The 25008-nt window shown below is 47.2% G+C and overlaps 1 protein-coding gene across 1 annotated transcript in view; it reads right to left on the bottom strand.

Moving 5' to 3' along the window:
* Positions 1 to 25008, bottom strand: part of GRIK4 (glutamate ionotropic receptor kainate type subunit 4) — a 433443-nt gene that overhangs the window by 330114 nt on the left and 78321 nt on the right.

Raw genomic sequence — 25008 nt, 5'->3', positions numbered from 1 at the left:
GGAGGTTCAAATCCCCCCTCACTAGGTGGCAGAGATGCCAGCTTCCAGGTGAGATCTGGAGAGCCATGGAATTGCAGCTCATCTCCATACTACAAAGATTCAGGAGAAAATGGATGCTTTGGCGTGTGGACTCCATGGCCTTGTACCCCACTGAGGTCCCTGTCCTCTGTAGGCTCCATCCCCAAATCTCCAGGAGTTTCCCAACCTGGATCCGGAAACCTACTAGGGTTGCCAGTGTGGTGTAGTGGTTAAGAGTGGTGTTTGGAGCAGGGGCCATAATCTGGAGAACCAGATTTGATTCCCCACTCCTCCACATGAGCAGCGGATGCTAATCCCCACTACTACACATGTGGCCCGCTGGGTGACCTTGGGCTAGTCACAGCTCTCTTACAGCTCTCTCAGCCCCACTTATCTCACAGGGTTTCTGTTGTGGGGAGGGGAAAGGGAAGGAGATTGTAAGACGGTTTGATTCATCCTTAAGTGGTAGAGAAAGTAGGCATATAAAAACCATCTCCTCCTCTTCTTCCTCTTCTTCTTGGTGACCTTGGGCCAGTCATTCTTTCTTAGTCCAGCCTGTCCCAGAGGACAAAATGGACAACAGGAAAACCACATTTGCCACCTTAAGGGAAGGGTGAGATTTTTTTTTGCAAAAAATTATGAAGGGGCTGCTATTATTTAAAATGCAGAGATGCTTGGCCTCCTTCCCTCCACCAGCACTATGCTGAGTAACTCAATGGAATGGCTACACCTCCTACACCTCAGATCCATCCAGATTATAAACACAACAAATACCACTCAGTCCAGTTTCAATACTCCAGTCAGTCATGAGCAGAGAAAGTTCAGTTCAGTTCAGTCCAGTCCAGTTCATTTATCCGCATCAACCATAAGTCAGCGCAAGAATCCTCAAAAGAACTCGGGTGCGAACAAACTTGGGTGTTTTTCTTAACGTTAGACTTGTCCTTTAGTGCTGTACTAGTTGTTATCGGCAATCAGTTTAGCAGATATAAAATCTGAGGACGTAATTACCATTGGCAAGTATCTTCTACAAATTAAACATTTCTAAAACTCTTGGAAGGAAAAAGCACAGCTGTTTGAGAATAAACAAAAAAAGGCATTCAGACGCCGAAATCACCATATCAGCAGGCCTCGGAGCCCTAGGAATAGCAACGTCTTCCCGCAACTTATTTCTTAATGAGCAGAGAATGTACCCGAAGGATACAGCACGGTTCCCTGCTGTTTTTCTGGAGGAAGATGCTTTTTAAAAATTGCAGACCTTAAGAGAGTTAAGGACAGGTCCCCAAAAGGTCGTCTTTGAGGGTTGTGTTAGTCACGCAACAAAATGTCTGCTGCCTACACCTCAGAGCTCCTGCTAGGCGGAAGTACAGAACAGGCTGCCCAGTTTGGGAGAAAGCAATGTTCAGTTTGTACAGTACTCCTGGACAAGGCTTCTCTCATTTGCGAGGGGACAGAACATGAAATGAGCTTTTTCAGCGTTCATTGTAGGATCCTTGATTTTTTAAAAAAAACAACCCTGCAGGGATTAATATAAAAGGAGATCGGCATATCTTTCCAATAGCATTAACAATTTTGGGGCAGCCGTGTCTAATTCACAACACCAGCTATTAGGCAGAACCTTAAACGAAATAAAGTGGAAACAGGCTGAGTGTAATGAGGCACATTAGTGAAACAGAGAGCTAACCACTCCTGGTGGAAAGCCCTAGAAGGAATCAAAGCCAATGCTCAGCAAAGTCAGTAATGAGAATCTCGCGGACATGGAAGCAAGTCAAAAAGAATATGCGTTTTTTCCCCCACCTGGGAACTCGTGAGCATTTCTCCTCCCTCTAGTGGCTGGAACATGTAAGCCAATGATCATTTCATCTTGTTTTTGAGATTCCCAAATAGTTCGAAGAAGAGGGAAGAAGGAAGAGGGAAGAGGAAGAAGAAGAAGAAGTAGTAGTTGTTTTTATATGCCGACTTTCTCTACCACTTAAGGAAGAATCAAACCGGCTTACAACCACCTTCCCTTCCCCTCCCCACAACAGACACCCTGTGAGGTAGGTGAGGCTGAGAGTGTGTGACTAGCCCAAGGTCACCAGCTGGCTTCATGCGTAGGAGTGGGGAAACCAACCCGGTTCACCAGATTAGCCTCTGCCACACATGTGGAGGAGTGGGGAATCAAACCCGGTTCTCCAGATCAGAGTCCACCGCTCCAAACCACCACTCTTAACCCCTACACCAAGCAGGGGGGCAGGTCAGCAACACGTATTGGCAAGGAGTCAGTGCAGCTAATGAATGAATGAATGGCTTCCAAGGTTAGGAAAGCAAGACACGTGAAGGTACTGACTTCTGCCACCAGACGGGGCCTCTAGGGAACTATGGCAGAGAGGCTTTAGCACAAGACTGCATCTACAAAACATCTCCTTGCAGCACAGTGCGGTGTAGTGGTTAAGAGGGGTGGACCCTAATCTGGAGAACCGGGTCGGTTTCCCCACTCCTACACATGAAGCCAACTGGGTGACTTTGGACTCCTCACAGCTCTCTCTGAACTCTCTCAGCCCCACTTACCTTGCCTACCTTACAGGGAGGGGCTATGGCTCAGTGGCAGAGCATCTGCTTGGCATGCGAAAGGTCCCAGGTTCGATCCGTGGCATCTCCAGTTAAAGTGACTAGGCAAGTAGGTGATGTGAAAGACCTCTGCCTGAGACCCTGGAGAGCTGCTGCCAGTCTGAGTAGGCAATACTGACTTTGATGGACCAAGGGTCTGATTCAGTAGAAGGCAGCTTCATGTGTTCAAGGTGTCTGTTGTGGGGAGAGGAGGGGAAGGAGATTGTAAGCCAGTTTGATTCTCCTTTTTTTTCTTTTAAAAATAGGTAGAGAAGATCAGTACATAAAAACCAAAAAAAATCTTCTTAAAGATTCAAGGTGGGGATCCAGTTGAGTAAACCGCTAAACTGAAGGAAAAGATCATCCAAATGTAAGCTTGCAAACATTTGATTTAAAATAACAATGACCTCCTTAGGAGGGGTCAGAGAAGGTAGAAGAGCCAGTCCAAAATCAGAGAAACCAAACACCAAGCAAGGATGCAACTGGGAGGTCAAGGAAGAGACCAGACCAACCGTGAACACACCCAAGGCAAAGCCAAGGCAGGATCTGGCAAGTTATTCACAGGCCCTGGAAGACTCTGAGAATTACTCACTGGCTTTACAAATCACCAGTTCCTTGGAACAGCACAGTTTTACTGCAAACACGTTGGATGGATGGGAACATGACTCCAATCTCCTGTAGCCTGACAGCCAATAGTGACATTTCTGGAATCTGCAATTACCTGGTTTGGTGGAAAACCTCGGCCAACTCTTAATGCTCAGCTGTGTTATTAACTGAGCATTATTTCCCCAGGAAGTTCTTTCCTGGCTTAGAATGTTAAATGAGAGCGCGCACAGGCATAGCCAATGTTCAACAAAGTGATTGCTCTAAACCAGCTGCCTAGCAGGAAGGCGGAGTAGATTATATGCTCACACGCAGACCTGGTATTGTGCATGCACCAACATTGTAAACCAGGAGAGAAAGCTTGGGAAACAGGCACGCTTCTCCCAAAGGCTTACTGAGAAAGACTGTAAATACTCAGACAACTCGAGTCCAGGCAAGGGTACTCCTCCCATCAAAACAAAATGAAAACATGTGGTCTGTCGGTCTTAGGGTTGCCAACCTCCAGAAGGTAGCTGGAGATCTCCTGGGATTACAACTGATCTCCACGTGACAGAGATCAGTTCACCTAGAGAAAATGGCCTCTTTGGACGGTGGACTTTATGACATTATCACCCATTTAAGTCCTTCTCCTCCCCAAACTCTGCCCTCCTCAGGCTCCACCCTCCAAATCTCCAGGTATTTCCTAACCTGGACCTGTCAATCCTGGTCATTCTCTCTCTCAACTGCTGAGCGTAAAGGTAGACTAGAGTGAAAGTCAAATTTGATACAGTTTTATAATCCAGATTTTACTTTTTGAATTTCAGAGTTCCCCAGATTTAGCAGTGGTATATTTTAAAATCATCTTATTTTTAATGATATAGCACTGCTTTTAGCGCTGCATTTTAGAGAGTAACATGAGCAAGAGAGAGAGAGAGAGAGATGCCCCTGTGTACAGAGCATAAAAATCTACATTTCAGTACTGGGGGAGCCAACCAAGGGCTGAATATGAACTGATGACACAGGTTTCATTTCTGTTAAAGACGGATATTAAGGTAACGTCAATAGCATGTCAACCTGCTTCTGGCTAAATGAACTTCCAGCGTGGTGTGGTGGTTAAGAGCGGTGGTTTGGAGCAGTGGACTCTGACCTGGAGAACCGGGTTGGATTCCCCACTCCTTTACATGAGCGGCTGAGGCTAATCCGGTACATTTAGGGTTGCCAGGTCCCTCTTTGCCACCGGCGGGAGGTTTTTGGGGCGGAGCCTGAGGAGGGTGGGGTTTGGGGAGGGGAGAGACTTCAATGCCATAGAGTCCAATGGCCAAAGTGGCCATTTTCTCCAGGTGAACTGATCTCAATCTGCTGGAGATCAGTTGTAAAAGCAGGAGATCTCCAGCTAGTAGCTGGTGGTTGGCAACCCTAGGTCAACTGGATTTATTTCCCCACTCCTATACACAAAGCCAGCTGGGTGACCCTGGGTGAACCACTACTTCTGTACTTAAGGACAGATGGACTCACATTCCCAACTGTATCTGAAGAAGTGAGCTGTGGCTCATGGAAGCTCATACCCTGCCAGAAATGTTGTTAGTCTTTAGGGTGCTACCGGACTCTTGCTCGTTTCTACGGGTAAGGGCAGACTCACACGGCTACCCATCGTGATCCATCTACTGGATTTTGTCAATGAACAGATTATTTGCAGAGCACAGATCTCTCTCTCTCCTGTCTCCCTCCCTTCCTGAGGGAAGATGATTTCGGAAAGGCTGTTTGACTCTGCAGATGGAGCAGCGAAAAGTATTAAACGACACTCTTAAGCAAAAGCAGCACCGGAGAGACGCTTTGAACCAAACGAGAGGACCATTAAACAGAGAAAAGGCAGCAGCGTTGCAGACTTAAAGGGTGAGGGCCCCCAGGCAAAAGAAATCATATCCTCAGAGCTCCCCAGTTCATCAGGGAGCTCTAGCCGGGCTCGGCTGTCAACCTCCCTTTCCCCTGACGGATTTTCTCCCACAGGCCTTAAAGGGCAGTTCCAAAGACACAAGCAAGTACCGGGCAATTAAATTAAATGATACTTCATCGGCCAAAGCTGTGCAAGCGTGGCCGAAAGTGGACCGAGAGGACAGCTCCTAGAGCGGCACGGAAATTAGCAAGCAGCTCCGAGTGGAGTCTCCAGCTCCGTGCTCGCTCGAACTGGCGCACACACAGGGTGGCCAGCCTCCAGGCGGTGGCTGGAGATCTCCTGCTATTGCAACTGATCTCCAGCCAACAGAGATCAGTTCACCTGGAGAAAATGGCCGCTTTGGCAATTGGGCTCTGTGGCATCGAAGTCCCTCTCCTCCCCAAACCCTGCCCCCCCGGCTTTGCCCCCCAAACCTCCCGCTCATTGCGAAGAGGGACCTGGCAGCTCTACACACACAGAACTGAGAGGTTGGTTCCTGCACATCGCATGGGCACACCTCACATTTCTTGACTGCCTTATGGATAGGGCTGTCAACCTCCAGGTGGTGGCTGGAGATCTCCCACATGGTGTAGTGGTTAAGAGCGGTGGACTCTGATCTGGAGAACCATGTTCAATTCCCCACTCCTCCACATGAGCGGCAAACTCTAATCTGGTGAACTGGGTTGGTTTCCCCACTCCTACACATGAAGCCTGCTGGGTGACCTTGGGCTAGTCACAGTTCTCTCTGAACTCTCTCAGCCCCACCGATCTCACAAGATGTCTGTTGTGGGGAAAGGAAGGGAAGGTGATTGTAAGCCGGTTAGAGACTCCTTTCGGTAGAAAAAATCGGGGTATAAATACCAACTATTCTTCTTTTATTACAACTGATCTCCAGGCAACAGAGATCAGTTTGCCTGGAGAAAATGGCTGCTTTGGCAAGTGGGCTCTATGGCATTATACCCCACTGAAGCCCCTCCCCTCATCAAACCCCACCCTCTTCAGGCTCCACCCACATAACCTCCAAGTATTTACCTACCCAGAGCTGGCAACCCTATGGATGAACCGGAGGTGCTTTCCCACACCTATGACAGAGAATGTGCCACTGCGCTTCATCATGGAAGTATTATGGAGGCGGGTGGAGAGGAAAGTAGAAAGCTCTTCCCAAGGGCTCTCTTTAATCTCTGCTGCCAGCCAAGAGGTGGCAACTTCAAACCAAGTGTGATTATTCTTCAGGACCTCTAACCAGATCACTGGGCAGAAGTAATCACAATGGGCAGAATTAAGTTCCCCAGGGTGATACTGGAGTTCTCTTTATCCCCCCTCCAGTGAACAGTTTCGATCTGACCTTAACCAAAGGGGCCAATAAATGTTCCATAGTTATAGGGTTGCCAACCTCCAGGTACTAGCTGGAGATCTCCTGCTATTTCAACTGATCTCCAGCCGATAGAGATCAGTTCCTCTGGAGAAAATGGCTGCTTTGGCCATTGGACTCTACGGCATTGAAGTCCCTTCCCTCCCCAAACTCTGCCCTCCTCAGGCTCCGCCCCAAAAACCTCCCGCCGGTAGCAAAGAGGGACCTGGCAACGTTACATAGTTACGTCACGTCCCCAAAGAGGTCCATTAAAAATGGATGCATTAAACAAACTGCTTCCAAGAACCAAACAGACCCATTCAACAGAATCCATTTGTCTGCCTGGCAGGTTGCTTTTCAATTTCATTTGCATGGCAAAACATTTTTTTTATAAAAGGCCAGAGAAATAAACTTGTATTGATTGATTTAAAATTATACTTTAAATCAAAAGCCTTTGAATCAGAAGCCTTGCATTTCATAAAGGGGTGGGGGTGGGGAGACGGCGAGCAACCCAGAGCGGAAACAAGCTAATCGCACAACAGATATTTTTCTCTCCATTATACTGCTGAGGTGCTAATATACAACGTACAACGTATTAATCACTCCTCTAACTTCCAAACACGAAATGCATCATTAACAATCATGTTGTTTTCAATTAGCTTCCTGCATTGCGAAGGGGGTGGGGGAGGAGAAATTCCTCAATGCATTCCACACACAGAGGGGCTTTTGTAAAGCAGAAAAGGTCCAGGAATGATATACAGGCCCAGTCGGAATGAGGTTCTCAATGCCTGCCCTTCAATCACGTGCAGGACCCTTTCTCTGCCTTAAGACAGCATGATGCTCTGACAGAACCCAGGCAGACATAGGGTCGCCAAGTCCCCCCTGGCCACCAGTAGGAGATGGGGGGTAGGGTTGCCAGATCCAAGCTGGGAAACTCCTGGTAATTTGTAAATGGAGCCTGGGGAGGATAGGGATCTCAGTGGGGTACAGTGCCCTAAAGTCCACCCTCCAAAGCATCCATTTTCTCCAGGGCAGTTGACCTCTGTAGTCTGGAGATGAGCTGTAATTCCAGGGGATCGCCAGGTCCCACCTGGAGGCTAGCATCCTAGACGGAAGGAATACGTTCTCCAAAATAATACTGACCAGATGCAAAGCCATCAATGGAACTGGAGTTATATTAAAACCTTCTGCTCCACATGGGTAGGGTTACCAACTTCCCCAGGAACCTGGAGATCTCCCAGTATTACAACTGATCTCCAGGTAACAGAGTTCAGTTCCCCTGGAGAAAATGACTGCTTTGGAGGGTGGACTCTATGGACCTGCTAAGGTCCCTCCCCTCCTCAAATCCTGCCCTCCCCAGGCTCTTCCCCCCAGGCATGCTCCTCTGATCCTGGAGAGAATAGGTATGCATCATGACTAGTATCTATTTTTACTAGTAGCCATGAGAGAGTTAGGCTGAGAGTGTGTGACTGGCCCAAAGTCCCCCAGCAAGTTACCATGGCACAGTGCCGATGTGAACCCAGATCGCCCAGATCCTAGTCCTACACTCTAACCACTACACCACACTACCTCTACTTAGGCTGCTCCTCTGCCTTCCCGAAGAGTTTCTTCTCGAATGGCAACTGTCCCTGAGTGTCTTCCAAACTCAAGAGCAAAAAGCACATTGTGCTCACGAAGTTGCTATGGTTATTTACATCAAGGCACCATAGACACACAGGTAAAAAGGAGGACCGGGGGAAGGGAGCCTAAAAGAATAAAATTTTCTTCTAAATTACCCACATCTTCATCACTTGCTGAAAGCAACGATGAAGTCGTCCTTGGCAAATGAGGCATGAAATATATCACAATGTAAGAGTCAATATATATGGACACACATTTAATATTTTATGAGGATGGTTAAACGGAAGGCTTGGACGATAAATAAAAAACTGCTAAAGGCCTGCTTGGTGGGGCAGAGGAACTGGGGGGGGGGAGATGTTTGAGCATCAGTCGTTTGCAACCAGATGGAGGGGGGGGTAGAACCCGCAATTTAGGAAAGAGATAAAGACCAAGGTACTCTAGAAAGTCAAGCAGCCACAACTTTCAACAAACGGGGCAAACGGCTGTCTGTTTGGCTGTCTGTTTGAGAAGGGCTCCTGTCCATTCCATTGGTAAGAATCAGCTTTGAAGATGGACGTGTATTCAGTGCACCACTGTGAAGCTCTTATGCTTTTTAATGACTTTGTTTTTATGTTGATAATTTACAACGTTTTATGATTTTATGGTATTTCTTCATACAACGCATAGTGAAATTGCGGAATTCCCTGCCCCAAGATGTGGTCGTGGTGATGGCTGCCAACTTGGAAGGCTTGAAGAGGGGAGAGGACATGTTCATGGAAGAGAAGGCTATTCATGACTACTAGTAAAAATGGATACAAGTCATGATGCATACATATTCTCTCCAGGATCAGAGGAGCATGTCTATTATATTAGGCGCTTTGGAACACGGACAAGACAATGCCGCTGCAGTCGTCTTGTTTGTGGGCTTCCTAGAGGCCCCTGGTTGGCCACTGTGTGAACTAGACTGCTGGACTTAATGGGCCTGGGTCTGATCCAGCAGGGCCTATCTTGTGTTCTTATGGTATTGTTTTTAGTTGCAACCTACCTGGAGAAGGACTCTGGAGAGGGAACACATCAGTTCCCTCCGCAAACGACCTGTCGTCCTAGCTTAGCTGCCCTCCACTTTTAGCCGATTCTGCTGGTCCATGTGGATTAGAACCACCTGAAAAAAGGTGTTGTCTTGTCTGACATGTGGTTTGCCAGTAAATGGTGCTGAGAGTCGCAGTGCGAATCTCTTGCCTAATGGAAGGTCAGGAAGTGGCTGACTTCCATTTTGTCGTACAGATGATTTTCAAGTGCTTGGTCGTGGTATTGCACAACCCATATTGTTTTACAGGCACAATGGAAAGAAATCAGCTAAAAACAGCTAATGCCACTTTCCCTGAACACATCTTTCTAAGGGCTGGTCCACCACAGGAACCTGTGAACAAAAGCCTTTACAGGTTCAGGAAGCCTCTGTGTAGGGTTGCCAAACCTCCAGGTGGTGGCTGGAGATCTCCTGCTATTACAACTGATCAGTACAAATCTTTTTTTCCCCATCCGTTGCCTCAAGAAGTGCCACATCAAACCTTTCAGTTGGTTTTCTGAAAGAGCTCCAAAGCCTACTCATCCCAGAAGTAGGGTTGCCAACCTCCAGGTACTGCAATTCAAAAATCGTCCCTCGTGCTATAATAACAGAGTTGAAGGAAAATAACAAGCACTGATGGCTACTGGAAACATCAATAAGACTTTTTATAATTCAGTCATGAAAATCAAACCTTATACAGTGAATCAGAAGCAAACAAAGTCCAGTGAACAGATCTCCAGCCTTCACCTGGAACTTGGCAACCGGGAGACCTCACCCAGCTGAATTTATTTTCACCACGGGACTTTGTTTGCTTCTGATTCACTGTATAAGGTTTGATTTTCATGACTGAATTATAAAAAGTCTTATTGATGTTTCCAGTAGCCATCAGTGCTTGTTATTTTCCTTCAACCTCCAGGTACTAGCTGGAGATCTCCTGCTATTACAACTGATCTCCAGCTGATAGAGATCAGCTCACCTGGAAAAAATGGCCACTTTGGCAATTGGGCTCTATGGCATTGAAGTCCCTCCCCTCCCCAAACCCCACCCTCCTCAGGCTCCGCCCTCAAAACCTCTTGCTGGTGGCGAAGAGGGACCTGGCAACCCTACCTCTGTGTGACGGTAGCAGATTTTACCGTAGTTATGACAATGAAGACAGTCATCTCTCTTCAAACCTATTCTCAATGCTCCACCATGCAGCCACATCTATTATTTTTGCAGCGGCAAAGAAGAACAAACAAGCAGTTGTATCTTCTCTTTTGTCGCACTTTCCTTGCTCCTACTGCTGGGTGCTGCCAAAAGGTGAGCAGATGGATGAGTAAGCAGCAGCCCTGAAAGGGCAAATGAGCACTCCACATATGTCTGTAGCAACTCTCAAAATAAGAAGAGCTGGTTTTTATACCCTGTTTTTTCTCTACGTTCAAGGAGTCTCAAAGAGGCCTTCTCTTCCCCTCCCCACAACAGGCACCCTATGAGATAGGTGGGGCTAAGAGAGTTCTGAGAGAACTGCAACTAGCCCAAGGTCACTCAGCAGGCTGCATGTAGAGCAGTGAGGAAACCAACCCAGTTCATCAGATTAGAGTCCGCCGCTCATGTGGAGGAGTGGGGAATCAAACCTGGTTCCCAAGATAAGAATGTAAGAACATAAGAAAGACCATGCTGGATCAGAAAGAGATCCATTAAGTCCAGCAGTCTGTTCACACTGTGGCCAACCAGGTGCCTCCAGGAAGCCCACAAACAAGACAACTGCAGCAGCATTACCCTGCCTGTGCTCCACAGCACCAAATGTAAGAGGCATGCCCCTCTGATCCTGAAGAGAATAGGGATGCATCATGACTAGAATCCATTTTTACGAGTAGATTAAAGCCCGCCACTCTTAGCCACTACACCACGCTGGCTCCCAGCACCTGCTACAGTCACCCGGAGGCTTCTGACCTCACGGATGCCCATTCAGAGCTTCCACACAATTCATCTGTGGCTGACATGAACCTTTGTACAGTCAGATCTATCAGGTGTATACAGACTAAGCCTAAAGCATATATTGTCCTGTCGTGTAGAGCAAGAAATCATTATCGCAACATACTTTTAAGCAAAGATTTGTTACCAGGTAGTCTGTCTGTTTCAATGACATTAAAAACCTAGTCATCTGTTTTATGTAACTCGCAGAATCCGTTGCTCTGCCTCTCAAGAGCATATCATAAAGTCTTGCTTGATTCTCTTCTACTGATTCACAGCAAACTGGTTTGACCTTAGGATCTCGGCCAAACCCCAAGACAAAAGGAGGTATCGCTTATTAATTAATACAACAAAGAGTCTTAAAGTCTGACAGATTATTTGTTCTGGCATGAATCTTTATTCTTTAAGCTGGTCTTTGATAACTCATGGCTACCCCTCCAGAATTTATTAACTGATGCTATGCAGTCAGACGTACATATAAATATCTGAATAAAAGATTTGTTGATCATTTCAACTTCTTAATACCGTATGACAAAAAAAAATGATGTGGAAGATGCGAAAGCGATTGTGAATGGAATTTCTCATTTAAAGGATTAAGGGAATGAGAGATTTGCTTTGTCTGCAATCTATAAATATGCACGTGTTTTTGCATTCTTCGAAGCAATGTTAATCTGTTTGGTTCTTGCGAAGGGCTATAATTGCCTCCTGTGTCTCTCTTGCAGAACTGTAGAGCTGATTATTGAGTAACATTATTTTGTTATTGATTAATAAACCAAACTAAGCCTGGCAGTCGGAGCCTGTTCATGTCATTATTACCTTTAACAAAAATAATAATAAAATAATAAAACAAGCACTCACTCAGAGTTCCAAAATGATGAGTCATTCTTTGCCTCCAGAAACCATGACATTCTGGCTGAAAATATTATACTGCTTTCTCTGGGCTGACTTCTGATGTTTGACTACATCCCTGGGACAAACGTGGGAAGGTACAAATCTTTCCCCCCCCATCCATTGCCTCAAGAAGTGCCACATCAAACCTTTCAGTTGGTTTTCTGAAAGATCTCCAAAGCCTACTCATCCCAGAAGTAGGCTTGCCAACCTCCAGGTACTAGCTGGAGATCTCCTGCTATTACAACTGATCTCCAGCCGATAGAGATCAGTTCCCCTGGAGAAAATGGCCGCTTTGGCAATTGGACTCTATGGCATTGAAGTCCGTCTCCTCCCCAAACCCCGCCCTCCTCAGGCTCTGGCCCCATTTGGACACCATCCTATTTAAGAAGGAGTGGGTAAAGTTGCCTTATCGAGACTCAGACCACTGATCCATCTCACTCTGGAATGTCGACTCTCAGAGATCCTGGACTCTTTAAGATCTCAGGGAAGGGTCTTTCCCCCCCAGCTCAGAATCCTTACAGAGAAGATGCTGGGGGATTTAAACCAAGACCACTTTCACATTAGGCATGAGCTTTACTGCCGAACTGTAGCCTCCCCTAACTGTCCTTATGAACAAGAGGAGGATGGGGAGACGGGAGCAATTAGGATATGTGAGAAGGCAGCAGAAGCATCTGCTTGGGGGAACTCATGCCTTTTGTGGGTTTTGTCATCTTGCTGTGAGACAATATATAAATTCACTGAACACTGTTAAATGTACAAATGCTCCTTCTGCGGCTCCTCCAGTGTGGTGTAGTGGTTAAGAGCAGTGGTTTCAGGTATTAGCTGGAGATCTTCTGCTATTACAACTGATCTCCAGCCAATAGAGATCAGTTCACCTGGAGAAAAATGGCCACTTTGGCAGGTGGACTCTATGGCATTGAAGTCCCTCCCCTCCCCAAACCCTCCCCAAACCCTCTTGCTGGTTGCGCAGAGGGACCTGGCAACCCTACAAGTGAAACAGCCATGCATAAAAGTCCTTCGTCTGGCACCTGAAAGTGGAACAAGCGGGGCACCTTTGGGAAGAATCTTCCCTAAAGGGGCGCAAAGAGAATATTATGTGGATAACAAGCACCCAACCCGCCTTCAAAGTCAGGGGCACTCAGAGTAGGGCTCTGAGGATTTTCTAAGTAATCAGACAGGATTATATGGGAAAACTATTACCATAAAGATCAAGCGCAGAGAGATCCAACGATGAATGTTCTATTGCTACCACAATGCCAGTCAAATCAGTTCAATATTTAAATCCAATCTAACACACAGGGGGGGGAAATTTCTTCCTTAAAGGGGGGCAGAAAACCAAATGAGACAAGGAAAAAAAGGGAATTGTCAAACAGCTGCTTGCTTCTAACACCTAATCCACAAAGGAAAGACACAGTTCTTTCCAGTCAAAAGAGCAAGGATCTTCGGAAGGCAATCTTCTGGCGAGATAGATGTCAAATTCAGGCCTGGAACTCCAATCACAACTATTGATCTCTCTAAGCCTTACTTTCAAAAGACTTAAAAAGCCTCCTATCTCCATTTCCCAGATGATGAAAGCAAATTAATTCTAAGTAGAGAGAGGGTAAGGGGGAGAAAGCCCCATACGCCATAAACTTTTGAATTTGGAGAATTCGTTCGGAGAAGCATCACAGGAAGACAGACTATGTAATGGCAGAAAATTCTACCCTTTTTTAAAATCAAAGTTAAGCAGAGAGGCAGAATGAAAGCAAGGCTATATTTCAATTATTTTGCTAAAATGCCAGCCCATTGGACAGAATTAGTTAAAAAAGTGCTAACTCGCTTAGTAACAATGGACAGCTAGCTCATCAAGTCTAATTTTTTGTGTGAAGTAAAATCAGCTAAAAACAGCAGGATTGTGATGCAGGAGACAGAAGTCTAACCACAGACAAACTAAACAGTTTAGAGAGTTGAAGTACAATGCTCTGGCTGGTTATTTTGACTTTTGGCTCACCTAGGTGTGCCATCCTGGATCCATATATCCTTGTCGTCTCCTCCCCAGGGACCCTGAAGATGGGAAGCCACCTTCTATTCAGACCACCAGTGCATCCAACTCAGGGTGGTCTGCTCTGAAATGGTAGCAGCTCTCCAGGGTCTAAAGCAATGGAACCTGTTTCTCAGTACCTCCTTACCTGAGCTGGAGAACCTTTGCATACAAAGTAGATGCTCTGCCTCAGAGCTCCAAAGCAACAGTTATCATCTTGTGAGCATATGAAGTTGCCTTAAACCAAGTCACTCCATTGGTCCATCTGCCTCAGCATTGTCTATTCCGATAGGCAGGTCTTCTTGGGAAGAGAAGGGTCTTTTTCAGCACCTGCTCCCTAAGGTCCTTTAACTGGAGATGCCAAGGAACCTGGAACCATCTTTTAACTGGAGATGCCAAAGAACCTGGAACCATCCTTTAATCGGAGATCCCAAGGAACCTGGAGCCATCCTTTAACTTGAGATGCTAAGGAACCTGGAATCGTCCTTTAATCGGAGATGCCAAGGAACATGGAACCTTCTGCTACAGCTTCAAAGGGTACATTTATTATCTTTCCCCTTCCCCCTTCATACTTTTAAGATCTGCACAACAGGAAGAAAGGTAACAGGTGAAGCTTTCTCTGTGAGGATGCACCAAAGCTGGGGAAAGTGGAGGCTCCATCTTGGTCCAGTGTAAGGATGCTCCCCATCTCCTCTGCCATCAGGCTTCTCTGCTTTCCTTTGCATCTCCAAATGCTTCTCCTACACACTTCCCGTCTCCAAGGCAGAGGGAAGACTGAAAGCCACGTGCTCATTACAGTGCTTTCCCTCAGTCGGCCTTGCAAAACCTTTGCCAAGATGCGGCCTCCTTCCCTTGTTCTACAGCCCAGTTCTTCACAGGGGGAGGAGGCGACTTTCTCAGACCAGTATAGAATCATAGAGTTGGAAGGGGCCATAGAGGCCATCTAGTCCAACCCCGATTCATTCAGGATCAGCCTAGAGCCGTGTTGGCGAACCTATGGCACGCGTGCCACAAGCGGCACGCCAAGCCCTTTCTATGGGCACGTGTGGAGCCGCCGCCGCCCCCCCGCCCGTCCCCCGCCCGTCCCCCGCCCGTCCCCCGCCCCCTCCTCGTGGCCTCGATGCCATCTGCCTTCGTTTCCCCGCTCCGCCTTAGCAGCAGCAGCAGCGCCGCCGCCCCACCCAGGCGCCGCTCCAGACCCGCCGCCGCCCGCTCATGCTCGGCCCCGAGGGCTGCCCTGATGGCCGCACCGCTATGCTTGCTGAGTCGTCCCCGCCCCCTCCTCCGCCCCCTTGGCTGCCCGTCCCCCTCCTCCGCCCCTCCTCGCGGCTTCGGCGCACATTTCCGCCGCGCCGCAGCCAACTTTGTCGAGGGGCGGGGGCGACTCGGCGGGCGTAGCGGGGCGGCCGGCAGGGCAGCCCTCGGGGCCGAGCATGAGCCTGGGTGGGGCGGCGGCGCTGCTGCTGAGGCGGAGCGGGGCGGCGGGAGGCTGGCGGGAGGCTGGCAGCGGGCGGCTCTTTTGCCTTGGACTTGCCACTGAGATTCACATTTCCCCCATCCAGATTCTCAAAACTGCAATGGGGGGTTGTTGTTGTTGTTGTTGTTGTCTATTTGTGAAAAAGAGGTTTTGCCTTGGACTTGCCACTGAGATTCACATTTCCCCCATCCAGATTCTCAAAACTGCAGTGGGGGGGTTGTTGTTGTTGTTGTCTATTTGTGAAAAAGAGGTTTTGCCTTGGACTTGCCACTAAGATTCACATTTCCCCCATCCAGATTCTCAAAACTACAATGGGGTGGGGGGGTTGTTGTCTATTTGTGAAAGAGAAGTTTTGCCATGGACTTGCCACTGAGATGCACATTTCCCCCATCCAGATTCTCAAAACTGCATGGGGGGTTTTGTTGTCTATTTGTGAAAGAGGGGTTTTGCCTTGGACTTGCCACTGAGATGCACATTTCCCCCATCCAGATTCTCAAAACTGCATGGGGGGGGGGGGTTATTGTTGTCTATTGGTGAAAAAGAGGTTTTGCCTTGGACTTGCCACTGAGATTCACATTTCCCCCATCCAGATTCTCAAAACTGCAATGGGGGGGTTGTTGTTGTTGTTGTCTATTTGTGAAAAAGAGGTTTTGCCTTGGACTTGCCACTAAGATTCACATTTCCCCCATCCAGATTCTCAAAACTGCAGTGGGGGGGGGGGTTGTTGTCTATTTGTGAAAGAGAGGTTTTGCCTTGGACTTGCCACTGAGATTCACATTTCCCCCATCCAGATTCTCAAAACTGCATGGGGGGTTTTGTTGTCTATTTGTGAAAGAGAGGTTTTGCCTTGGACTTGCCACTGAGATGCACATTTCCCCCATCCAGATTCTCAAAACTGCATTGGGGGGGGTATTGTCCATTTGTGTATGGGAGGTTTAGCCTTGGACTTGCCACTCAGATGCAGAACTCAACAATAAGTCCCCCTGCAGAGTTTTGAGAATGCAGATGGGGAAAATGGTGTTTGTCAGTCATTGCAATGATTTAATTTTATGGATGACAAAGGATAGTACAGTTAGTTCTGAAAATGAAATCCTTAAAGTGTGGAATTCTCTGCCAAATAATTTTAAATCAATGAAAGCACTTGGGATTGCTTTCCTTACTTTGTTTGGATCATTTTATGCTTGTGAGCATAAGATGTTAATGTATGAGTTGTTTTTTCTAAACTAAAACCTCAGTTTTCAGGTTAAATTGCCGTGTTGGCACTTTACGATGAATAAGTGGGTTTTGGGTTGCAGTTTGGGCACTCGGTCTCTAAAAGGTTCGCCATCACTGGCCTAGAGCTTGTCCAGCTTGTCCTGACAAGTGCTTGTCCAGCCTCTGCTTAAAGACTGCCAGTGAGGGGGAGCTCACCACCTCCCTAGGAAGCTGATTCCACTGTCGGACAACCCTTACTGTAAAAAAATAAATCCTATTATCCATCTGGTACCTTTCCGCCTGTAATTTAAACCCATTATTCCGAGTCCTGTCCTCTGCTGCCAACAGGAACAGCTCCCGGCTCTCGTCTAAGTGACAGCCCTTCAAACACTTAAGCAATCATGTCCCCCTCCCTCAACCTCCTCTTCTCCAGATTAAAAATTCCCAACTCCTTCATTGAGACTGAAAGGGGGACTTCAGACGAAGAGAGGGATATCGGGGAGACAAATGAGCAGGAATTGTGTCATTTCCGGGGGCCTTCCTCATATCGCAGGCGTTTTTAAAAGACAGCTGCAACCCGTGGCGCTTTCAGCACAACGGATCTTGAGATTCCTCCAAGACGAGCACTCCAAGCACATTTATCATGCTCAAAGTTGCCAGCTCATGACCCTCAGCTCTCCCCTATTACTTAAGCAGCTGTGAAGCAAGAAATTATTATTACAGTCTGCTACAGAAACCAAGTAGCCTAAATAATTCAGACTAGCTCAATCTCATCAGAGTTTGGAAGCTAAGCAGGGTTGGCCACAGTTCATACTTGGACTGTCTTGGTTCATACTTTCTGTCTTTCCCTTGGCTGGTATCTGTGCTGCTCACTGGACAGAAAATGAAAACATCTGATTGAGGTCTGAATGCTGAATGTCTTACAGTCATTTTGGATTGTCCTTAGAAGGTGAGGTGGAACACAGGCAGGATGGTGCTGCTGCAGTCGTCTTGTCTGTGGGCTTCCTAGAGGCACCTGGTTGGCCACTGTGTGAACAGACTGCTGGACTTGATGGGCCTGGGTCTGATCCAGCAGGGCCTTTATTATGTTCTTAAGAAGAAGAAAAAGTAGTAGTAGTAGTAGTAGTAGTAGTTTGATTCCTCACTCCTCCACATGAGTGACGGATGCTAATCTGGTGAACTGGGTTGGTTTCCCCACTCCTACACATGAAGCCAGCTGGGTGACCTTGGGTTAGTCACAGCTCTCTTAGATCTCTCTCTCTCAGCCCCACCTACCTCACAGGGTGTCTGTAGCAAGGAGGGAAAGGGAAGATGACTGTAAGCCGGTTTGATTCTTCCTTAAATGGTAGAGAAAGTCGGCATATTAAAACCAATTCTTCTTCTTGACAGCAGCTGTCACCACAGCACAAGGATCGTCCCCGTGTGACTGAAGGTAAGCTGCAGCAGCCATTTTTTAGCAGCCATTTTGCGGCTGAGCCCCACCACACTGCGTCAGAATTGCAAAGGTACCCAACGGCTCAAAAAGCTTGTAGACCTGATCCAGGCCATGAGAAGGAATAAGTCATGAGAAGGAGCCAGCATAGTGTAGAGGTTAGGAGTGGCGGACTCTAATCTGGAAAACCGGGTTCCATTCCCCACTCCTCCACATGAAGCCTGCTTGGTGACCCTGGGCCAGTCACGGTTCTCTCAGGACTCTCTCAGCCCACGCAGAAGCAGGCAATGGCAAACCACCTCCAAATGCCTTGAAAAACCCTACGGGGTTGCCGTAAGTCAGCTGTCTCTTGACAGCCCTTTCCACCATCACCGTTCTGTAATGCACCAGAGTGTGAGTCTAGTTCTAATGGGCTTAAGTTGCAGGAAGGTAGAGGTCACATGGTTAATACCAGGAGAAACTTTCTAGAAAAGAGTGGTTTAACAATTGAACCAGTTACTGGGAGTGGGAGGAGACATCTTCCTTTTAAGAAGAAGAAGCTAGAACAATCATCTGTCAAGGATGCTCTGGGTTGAGATTTCTTGCTTTTAAGAGTTGGCTAGTAATCTAGAAGACCCCTTGCAGCTCCATGTTTTGTTCAGTGCAGCATAGGATTGCCAACTTCCAGGTACTAGCTGGAGATCTCCTGTTATTACAACTGATCTCCAGCCGATAGAGATCAGTTCCCCGGGAGAAAATGGCTGCTTTGGCAATTGGACTCTATGGCATTGAAGTCCCTCCCCTCTCCAAACCCCACCCTCTTCAGGCTTCCCTGAGGCTTTGCCGATGGCGAAGAGGGACCTGGCAACCCTAGTGCAACAGGTCAGGTGCTGGAACCCTTAGATAAAAATTCAACGATTCCCAAAGCTAGCATGGGTAGGGTTGCCAACCACCAGGTACTAGCTGGAGAGCTCCTGCTAGTACAACTGATCTCCAGCCAATAGAGATCAGCTCACTTGGAGAAAAGGCCGCTTTGGCTACTGGACTCTATGGCATTGAAGTCCCTCCCTGCCCCAAACCATATCCTCCTCAGGCTCTTCCCCAAAAACCTCCCACAGGTGGTAAAGAGGGACCTGGCTACCCTAATGGGCCCCCTTCCTTCCTTCCTATCCCAACTGTTTCAAACTCACTTTTCTTTTTTAATCACCTTTTGGAAGAGGATGGCAGAAAGGTTGGGCAAGCAAGAGGAAATACATTTCATCCAGAATTTTACTGTTTCAGCAGCTTTGTAAATTTAAAAAATAAATTGTATAATGCACAAATGTCTTTATTCATTTCATCAAGTGGCAATTAGGTGCACAAATAGGAAATTTGCAAGTGCTGACATTATCCTTTCTTAAAAGAAGTCAGATTTCTAATTGTGAATGGTTTCAGGAGGGTTCTCTCTCCAAGGCAGCTGCTGTGGGAACGTTCGCTTCTGCAATTTTTCCTTTCACCCCTATCTCAATAAATGGGCATTAAAAGGGAGGGGCATCAAAAGAGGTTACATACCAAATTAAGAAGGCAGCGGCAAAGGAAGAATTAGAGAAGGTGGTGTGGGGAAAAAACGTGCCCTCTCGGAGCACAACGCTCAAAGCGGGCGTGCGCATGCCGGGGGAAGGAGCGGGGAAATCAGTCTTTTAATCTTCGAAAGCAGCCAAGTAAAACTGAATGGCAATTTTTTCCCCCTCTTGCAGATAAAAGAGAAGCCGGAGAAACTGACTTTTGTTACCTAGTTTCAATTTCACCCCAGTACCTGACATATGATCGCCTCATAGGTTCTCAATGAGATAACACCCAGAGATTTTGGGATCTAAAATTTAAGTAGGAAGGGGCAGACTTATGGGTAGGGTTGCCAACCTCCCGTTACTAGCTGGAGATCTCCTGCTATTACAATAAGGTTGCCAGGTCCCTCTTCACCACCAGCAGGAGGCTTTTGGGGTTGAGCATGAGGAGGGCAGGGTTTGAGGAGGGGAGGGACTTCAGTGCCATAGAGTTCAGTGGCCAAAGCAGCGATTTTCTCTAAGTGAACTAATCTCTATCGGCTGGAGATCAGTTCTAATAGCATGAGCTCTCCAGCTAGTTGGCAACCCTAGGAAGAGCCCATGGGTCAGTGGTAGAGCCTCTGCCTTACATGCAGGAGATCCCTGGTCCAATCCCTGGCATTAGGGTTGCCAGCTCCAGGTTGGTAAATACCTGGAGATTTCTGGGGCGGAGCCTGAGGAGGGTGGGGTTTAGGGAGGGGAGGGATTTCAATGCCATAGAATCCAGTGGGCAAAGCTGCCATTTTCTCCAGCTGGAACTGATCTCTATCGACTAGAGATCAGTTTTAATAGCAGGAGATTTTTTCTCTCCCTTGAATGAAGGAAGGAAAAAAATTATACAGATTGCTCGGCAGGAGAGCTTGAACAATGCGGATAACTAGGGCTGTGACCAAATTAACCATCAACTCTTTATTTCCCATCTAGCTCGGCAGAGACCAAGCAAGGTCAGAACAGTTCCGATCCCCAGGTCAAATGTGGTCGCAGCTATTTAAAAAAAAAATACATAACTGAAAAGAAATATTTCTCCACCAGCCAGATCAAAAGCAAAAATCTCAAGATTTCAGTTGCAAACTGAGCTGCCAGATGGGTGGGCCCCTTTTCATCTTGCCTGAAGACCACTTTGTTGTTTGCAAAAAGATGCTGCGGCGGTCATCTGAAAACGTTCAGATGAAGAAAATAAAAAGCTTTGCAAAGCCAAACACAAGGAGGTAAGTTTCCAGACAACTTCAAAAACCGTCTCAAAAAGCAGGACTCAGCTGGTAGGAGGCCCAGACGCTTCTTCCAGTCCTGTCCTTTCATGCTCTAGATATAATATATATAATACGCACACACAGTCTTTCAAAAAAGGATGTACACTGAAGAGGCTATGAGAAATCGCCTCCCTTGGGAGAGAAGAAGATGTAAAGTTGGGAAAGAGAAGTGAAAGCTCAAAAGGAGATGCAAAAGAGATGATAAAGGTCTCTCTGGCCATGCCAAAGCCAGACGTCAGTGTTTAAATATTCCACTGAAGGAGGAAGGCAAAACAGGAAATTTCAAGTCCCCAGAGGGGTGCTGTGAATTTCACTGTCGACCCATTTGAGGGCTGAACCTGCCATGTTCAAAGGTAGCAATCAGATGTGAGCTGCTCACTTGGCCTGTTCAGTTTGTGCCAAGCAGCTCTGAATATTGGGTTGCCAACCTCCAGGTACTAGCTGGAGAGCTCCTGCTATTACAACTGAACTCCAGCCGATAGACATCAGTTCCCCTGGAGAAAATGGCCACTTTGGCAATTGGACTCTATGGCATTGAAATCCCTCCCCTCCCCAAACCCCGCCCTCCTCAGGCTCCACCTCAGAAACCTCCTGCCGGTGGCAAAGAGGGACCTGGCAACCCTATGTGAATGCCTGCCGAACCGGTTTACATCGGGTTTTCCCCAAAACTTCACCTGCACAAAGATGCTCCTGATTCAAACTGATTGGCAGCCATTCGTATCACTAAGGACTATAGATGAGCACTGAAAGGTAGGATTTCATTGACACACACCATTTATCCAAGACTGATTTATATGATTTGTGAGAGATCTAATTGTCTATTTAAACAACTGCCTGCTGAGCAGAGTAGTTATGCAGCAAAGATTAGGAAACAGTAGACCTCAGCTGGGTGTGGGAGAACCCACATGCGCAAAAAGCTGATTACCCTCTACTGTGCATAAGGTTGCCAACCTCCAGGTAGCAGCTGGAGAGCTCCTGCTATTTCAACTGATCTCCAGCAGATACAGATCAGTTCACCTGGAGAAAATGGCTGCTTTGGCAATTGGGCTCTATGGCATTGAGTAGACCATACTGACCTTGATGGAGCGATGGTCTGATTCAGTGTAAGGCAGCTTTTCACATGTACACGCCTGCCATTAAAGCAGGTGACTAGTGGGGAGTAGTTAGGGTTGCCAGCTCCAGGTTGGGAAATACCTGGAGGTTTTGGGGGTGGAGCCTGAAGAAGGTAGGGTTTGGGGAGGGACTTCAGTGGGGGTATAATGCCATAGAGTCCTCCTTCCAAAGTGGCCATTTTCTCCAGGGGAACTGATCTCTGTCACCTGGAGGTCAGTTGTAATCGCAGGAGCTCTCACCTGGAGGCTGTCTCAAGAAATAATAAACAGCACGTAGCTCAAAGTCTATATACTTACAACTTACAGCACAGACAAGGAGGACTACTCTAACCCTAACACTAACAGTTCAAAAACACGGTACATATCACACAATACAAACAACCAACAACAAAGTGCATACAAAAATATTCACACCCCTCCCCGATTGTCCATAACAAAAAGCTTGTGAACGACCATAGACTGTTTCAAGCAGTACAGTCCTAGGCGACGTGCAAGCAGACTCATCCGTTGTCACCTTAGCACTTTGAAAACTCCGTCTTGTAACACTTGTATACTTGCTTAGTTGGGGAGGGAGTCCGATGACATCATGGAACAATCTCACAGGGGTAATAAAGAGAGGGTTATTTCTTGAGACAGTCTCAATACAGCATAGGGTGTTATTTTTTGGGGGGGTTTCAACCAGCTGGAGGCTGGTAACCCTAGGAGTAGTCCATTTTGGTGCTAGGTCGGCCACCAATTACTGAAGGGCTGTGAGTCCAGCAGCCCTTGTTCAGGTTCTCGCTGACAACAAATGATGCTGCAACACACTTTCGGATAAGGAATGCTGCTGCCCGCCCCATGTCATTCTTGGCTTCGCGGAACATTTAACAACATTGGGCTGGGGTTAAATGAGGCCTAGTCTATGCAGCAGAATGGGGCGGTAATGAAGCGGCAGAGAGCTGAAGTGGTAAAATAGATTGCAGGCCACAGGTGAGATGCTACACTTTCAGCATTCCCCTACATTAATAATGCCCTGTAAGTAGAAAACTAGCACAGAGTGCAAGAGTCTAGGCTATATTCTTCTCCCTAGATGTGTCAACTTTCCAGTTGCACGGAATTTGTGTTTATCTGTTTAAAACATTTTTATGCCACCTTCCCACATGATCAGTGTCTTCAAGGTGGCACACATAAAAACACTGGAACAATGATAAAAATTTAAAATTATACAATGATTCACTAAAAACACATACACAAGCAGCACCAGAACCAGGGAGGAGGGCCAAAAACCGTTATCGGTGGTATGCCAAACGGAAAAAAAAAGTCTTTGCCTGTTGGCAGAAGTCACCAACAGAGGGAGAAGATGAATCTCCCTTGGGATGGAGCTCCAAAGTTCTGATGTCGTGACCGAGAAAGCCCTTTCTCGGGTTGCCAGTCATCTAGCCTCAGATTTTTACACAGCAAAGCATAAAAATGTGAAACCTGCCCCTGGTCCACCTGCAGTCTGAAACGGTACAACCCATTCAACCACTTTTAAATTCTACAGCCTCCTTCCGCCACATGTGTAGACCAGGTCAAAGAGGAGGTTAGTTGAACATGACGATGTCAGTTGACTGGCAGGCCAATCCTGTGCTACCGTCATGCTTTGATTTTTGAAAATGGAACCAACTGCAGCACAGGTTGTTCAACAGGAGGAGGAGGAGGAGAAGGAGAAGGAGAAGGAGGAAGAAGGAAGAAGGAAGAAGAAGAAGAAGGGAGAAGAAGGGAGAAGAAGGGAGAAGGAGAAGGAGAAGGAGAAGAAGGGAGAAGGAGAAGAAGAGTTGGTATTTATATGCCGACTTTCTCTGCCACTTAAGGGAGACTCAAACCGGCTTACAATCACCTTCCCTTCCCCTCCCCACAACAGACACCCTGTGAGATAGGTGAGGCTGAGAGAGCTCGAACAGAGATGTGACTTGCCCAAGGTCACCCAGATGGCTTCATGTGTAGAAGTGGGGAAACAAATCCAGTTCACCAGATTAGCCTCCACCGCTCATGTGGAGAAGTGGGGAATCAAACCTGGTTCTCCACAGCAGACTCCACCACTCCAAACCACCACTCTTAACCTCTACACCACGCTGGCTCTCATGAGTAACTGAAGTAAAATGAAGTAAAAAAGAGTACTTTAAAAGTTCTTCAAAAATACCAATTGTGTGCAAGTAGTCTCCTTTCAAAGAATCCACACATCTATCAATAACAGGGGACAAAGATTTTGTTGCTGAAATCTGCACAGCCAATCAAATTTCCAATGACCAGTCTTGCTGCACAAAAGCCCCATATGGACCTACCCACTTTCTAAAAACACTTGGCGGGTGCCAGGACAAGTAGAGAGCACCCTGGTGCCCACAGGCACCACGATGGGGACCCCCGGCCTAGTCTTCCACAATCGGTTCCTAACTTTCACTTGTACTTCTTTAAAATAATTTATATGCCTGACTTTCCATTCAAACACACCCCCAAGGCGACTTACAAAATTAAAACCGACATGTAAAACATACAGTTGCAATAAAGAGAATGGTAATTCAATTGATAAGTATCACCTAAATGCCGTGGCTCAGTGGTGGAGTGTCTGCTTGGCATGCAGAAGGTCCCAAGTTCAATCCCCGGCATCTCCAGTTAAAGGGACTAGGCAAGTAGGTGAAGTGAAAAGACCTCTGCCTGAAACCCTGGACAGCCACTGTGGGTCTGAGTAGACGATACTGACTTTGATGGACCCGGGGTCTGATTTAGTAGAAGGCAGCTTCATGTGTTCAATAGGCACAATCAACAATCAATACATAACAGCAGCTGAAAAAGCCTCCAGGCAAAGATCCCCCTTTAGTCCCAGGGCCAGTCGCCGCTGACAGACCAGTCTTCCATGAATCTTGTCTAGTCCTCTTATAAGAAAATAAAAAAGCTGACAACCATCCTGTCTCACAGAGCATTTTGCTGATGGATGGCATCCGTCTGTCTCCAAACATCTGAGTG

The sequence above is a fragment of the Euleptes europaea genome, chromosome 14, assembly GCF_029931775.1.
Source record: "Euleptes europaea isolate rEulEur1 chromosome 14, rEulEur1.hap1, whole genome shotgun sequence".
Taxonomy (NCBI): Eukaryota; Metazoa; Chordata; class Lepidosauria; order Squamata; family Sphaerodactylidae; genus Euleptes; species Euleptes europaea.
The sequence above is the reverse complement of the archived record's forward strand: the minus strand, read 5'-3'. Positions and strand labels throughout refer to the sequence as shown.